A 4,904-nucleotide genomic window follows, 5' to 3' on the forward strand; every position below is an offset into this window, starting at 1 on the left:
CCGCATCTTTCTAAATCGGAATGGATGGGGAGAGGAGGGGTTGCTTCTATTCCAGTCCATCCTAGAAGGGGTTCCTGGAACAGATCCAGTGGAGACGGGGCCTGTAGCTCAGGGGATTAGAGCACGTGGCTACGAACCACGGTGTCGGGGGTTCGAATCCCTCCTCGCCCAAAATCATCCCTAAACGTCCCTTCCCTCTCAGTGGTAAGTAGGCAAGCAAAGATTGTGATTCCGGGCGCGGACGCAGAGCTGAAGCTGTGGGACTTGATCCTTCGCAAAGGCATGACTCTCTCGCCAAAACGGAATGATATATGACCTGACTCTTTCGTATAGTAAGCCTGATATTTAGTAGTCTCCAGCAGTAGCTTCTACAAGTAATTCATTGGTTCCCCCTCGAGTTGAATTCCCCGTTGGGAATAGTCCCGATTGGACTCCGGAACGGGGTATTGTCACGGATCCACACCGACAGAACATCCCCCCCTGTGGGGGAACCCCATCGGGAAGAATTCCCGGGGGTGGAATCTCCGGTTTTACAATCTAGTAACAAGTCGAGCGAGTAGAAGCCTTCGATACATCTAGACTCCGACGAGGACAAAACAAAGATTGATTGATTTGCTTATCCCAACCATTCAGTACTCTGGAGTAGGGATTCTCGAAGAAGCGACGCTAGACTCGGATCCTTAGAAGCATTAGATTGGCCAAGAGAAGGGAGGGTATGGAGTCTTCTATCCATTATTAGAGCTTAAAATAGGCATGATATTGAATCCTCTATCGGTTGATCGACTATATGGTTATAGTCCCGATTCGGCATACGGGTGTGGGAGAACTACCTCATTACTGAGAATCTCGAATGTGGATAATGTAAATCTTCAAAGATACTATCGGTTTCTACGATATATATTATGAGGAGGTACCTCCCCCTCCCCTGACGTAAGTGAAGTATTATCCCTATTGAAGGGAGGTACATCATCTAGACTATCTTCTATCCTACTGGAAATGGATGAATCTCCCCGGGTGGGATTTGAACCTACGACCAATCGGTTAACAGCCGACCGCTCTACCGCTGAGCTACCGAGGAAAGTGGCAGATGATTCAATCCCATATACTTCCAGAGACTCTTGTTCCTTGAGCCGCCCCTTGATCTGCAAGACGTTAACCACTCGAAGACCCAAAGCTTTCTTCGAGACTTCATGAACCTCGCGTACACCCTAACTCTCATTATAGGAAGAAGCAGTAATGATAGCAATCCCTTTTGCCTTCTCGGATAGAGCCTACGAATCGGGGGGGGGGCTGGTGTGGAAGATCTCGGTCATGGTTGATCTTGGTCGTGATTGATCGCCCCCCCCCAACCCCAAGATGCATATCGATCGATCACCAATCACTAGTTTCTATTTCTCCTTTTCCGGAAAACATAGTAGAATAGTCACAGGATACTTATAGAGGTATAAGGAATATCTTGGAAAGGAGAAGAAAAAAACTCTTAGGAGACAAGAGAAACGAAGGCAGTTAGCAGTAGAATAATACCAATCATCAATCCGAATGAATAAGAAGATACTCTCCCGCCCTCCCCATATCTTGCGCTTTCTCCACCTATGGAACTCAAAATACCGGTGCCATTAATAATTCCGTCAATTACCCATTGGTCGAAAAGAAGAGTTAACTCACCCAGGAATCGAATACCTCTCACTAGAAGGATATCGTAGTAATGATCGATGTAACCCCGGTTGTGTGACCAGTCCCCAATGAGACGGTTAAATGAACCCATAGATTGTTTGGCAAAAGGATCAATATCACCGCAAGGTTGTGTGTGAGAGGATATCGGTCCATAAATCACGTAGGAGATAGATATTCCGGCTAGTGATAGACCAACCGAACCTGCTGAATCTATTAGCAATTGTACCAAATTTTCGGGATTGTTGTTGTCCTCTGAAAAGCCTGCAAGGGGAGTTAACCACTCGGATAGCAAATCGGGACCAGTTTCTCCTCCAGCGAGATTGACTCCTATTGATCCAACCAACGAAGTTGGTATCGACAGTACTACTGAAGGCAATACCATCGAAACGTCTGATTCCTTAGGATATAGAGACTCAGAACGAATATTGGACTCTGCAGAAACTTTTCTATCGACTGAATCTTCCCCGTCATAACCTCCTGCTGAATCGACTCCTTCGTCTCGCGGGGTGGAGGAACATCATACCCATCTCCACTCGTTGCTATCGTTTTGGTGTTACTCCGAATGACACTATTCATAGAGGAATGGGATGAATTGGTACCGCCACCGGCGCGTAGATTCCCCTCAAACGTGAGGAGATAGATGCGGAACATGTAGAAAGCAGTTGGAACTGCTGTGAATGAGGCTATACATCCGGGGGGAAAGGAACGTAGCCAACTCTTTGCAATAATTTCATCTTTGGACCGGAAACGAGCTAGAGGTGGTATACCACAGAGAGAGAGAGTACCTGAAAGAAAAGTGATTCCAGTAATTGGCATATATTTTCGCGAACCACCCGTGGGAGACATATTTTGACTTCTATTGGGAGAGTATCCGACAACCCTTTCCATCGAATGAATTACTGAACCGGATCCGGGAAATAGCAAAGCTTTGGGATGGGCATGTGTAATGAGGTGAAACAACGAAGGTTTATAAGCACCGAGACCTAGAGCCAGCATCATGTAGCCCAATTGAGACATAGTAGAATAAGCTAAACCTTTCTTGATATCCTTCTGGGCAAGAGCTATCGTCGCTCCCAGTAGAGCCGTTATTCCGCCTATCCAGGAGATAACATTCATGCTTAGAGGTAAGGTTTCAAACAATTCAAGCATTCGAGCTACAAAAAAAATTCCCGCAGCTACCATAGTAGCGGCGTGTATAAGAGCCGAAATAGGTGTGGGTCCTTCCGTTGCATCGGGCAACCATACGTGGAGTGGGGATTGTGCAGATTTAGATACCGGACCCAAAAATGGTAGAGGAGCACATGTATTGGCAAGGGAGGAGCCGGCGCTGTTGTTATCAATCAACTCACTAAATCAATCACACGATTCGCGGATCTCGAAACTACCAGTTATCCAATACGTACCTAATATACCCAATAATAATCCGAAATCTCCTGTACGATTAGTTGCAAAAGCTTTTTGGCAGGCATTAGCAGCACTTGGTCGTGCGAACCAAAAACCTATCGGCGAGTAAGAGCACATCCCTACTAATTCCCGAAAAACATGAATCTGTATTGGATTGGGACTGAACACTAATCCTGACGTGGAGGCAGTGGAGAAACTTAAATAGACGGGAAACCTTACGTATCCCTAGTCGTGACGCATATGACTATCACTGTAAATCATAACCAAGACACCTATGGTGGTGACTGATATCGACGTAATGGAAGTAAGTGAATCAACTGAAAATCCTATCTTTGGAGAAATATCGTCGTTGGGAATCCATGACCATGAGTATTCAAAAGTGGAGCGACCAGTAACTTGTTGCCAGAATGTTGCGATAGAGACGGACATAGCTGCGGCTAATGAAAGAACACTGAGCATAGCACGTATACGACGAAGGCTCTTAGTGGCTTTTGGAAAAAGAAACGATGCCAATCCGATCAAACCAGAGGTTACGAATGGGCGTGAGGGGACAATCCAAGCACATTCATAAGATAATTCCATAAACATATTTAACCCGGGTTGGAACTCTTTCTGTCAATAGTTGTCAGATATATGGAGCGTCGAAGAATGGAATATATATGGACAGGTGAGATCACGCGTATCAAACCGAATAATCCATTTGTTTCTCGTTCTGGTGCGAGCCCGGCGTCGAGACTTGACAGGAATCAAATGTGTCGGAGATACTTATCTAGGTTCCATTTTTTGACCCCAAACCGATTGAGTTGTTTTGGGTTATTTTTCACACGACAAGACTATTACGGATAGACATGCAGCAATTGATACTGGAGGAAAACAACTCCGAGTAGAACCGGGGAGATTCTATGATGTTCGTCACTTCGCTCTGCTTGGGCACAACGCATCAGAGTCCAATACGGTAATGTCGATATATCGAGTTTCATTGGTTTGTCACGGATCCAAAATTGATCTCGGACATCCCCGGCTGAGTAACGCAACTGCTAGGGGGCGCGTCTTGCATCCCTGTTTCGAGAGGAAGAAAGTGATACGGAAGATCCATTCTAAGAAGAAGACGCGAAGGAAATCGGGATACAGACAGGATTTGGTTCGATCTGTAGTAGATCCCATTTGCTTAAATGGAAAGGAGTTGGTTGGTTAGCAAATTGTTATCATAAAGAAGTCAATGATTCTTGCTGGGATTCTTTTGCATAGAATGGAAACCCAGTTCCCCCAGTTTGTTCCCCTTCTAATGATTCTACGCAATCACCCCCTCCCTCATTATATTGATTCTACTCGTACGTATCAACATACTCGTCGCATTCATTTCGATGATAAAACCGAATAGATTGATAGATTTCATTATGGCAGTTCCAAAAAACGTACTTCTAGGTCGCAGGAGGAAGATTCGCATCATATTTGGAAGACCCCAAACTAATGAAGTAGCATCGAAAGCTTTTTCTCCAGCTAATCCATTTTGACTGGACGGTCGAGAAGTTTTTACTATGTGACAAATGAAAAAATTTCTGAAACTGGTCAGTAGTACTCCCGTGTTGTAAACAGAATTGCCGTATCAATAGGACGTGGGGTCGGTCGGAATAGATAGTGAACTATTTGTTTGTTGGAACGGGGAAGACGAGATAATGATTGTCAGGGAACTTATTGATGAATTTGGATCCCTAGTAAGTAGTACGGGTACATGTTGATATTATTGCGTGACGGTACCGTGCGGTAAATAAAATCCAAATACTAACAGAGTTGTATCAATGAATGTGGTAATAACCACGAGGGGG

This window comes from Dipteris shenzhenensis, unplaced genomic scaffold (assembly GCF_047967505.1).
Source record: "Dipteris shenzhenensis isolate YYH24624 ecotype China unplaced genomic scaffold, Dip_SZ_1.0 scaf0489, whole genome shotgun sequence".
In the NCBI taxonomy this organism is placed as follows: Eukaryota; Viridiplantae; Streptophyta; class Polypodiopsida; order Gleicheniales; family Dipteridaceae; genus Dipteris; species Dipteris shenzhenensis.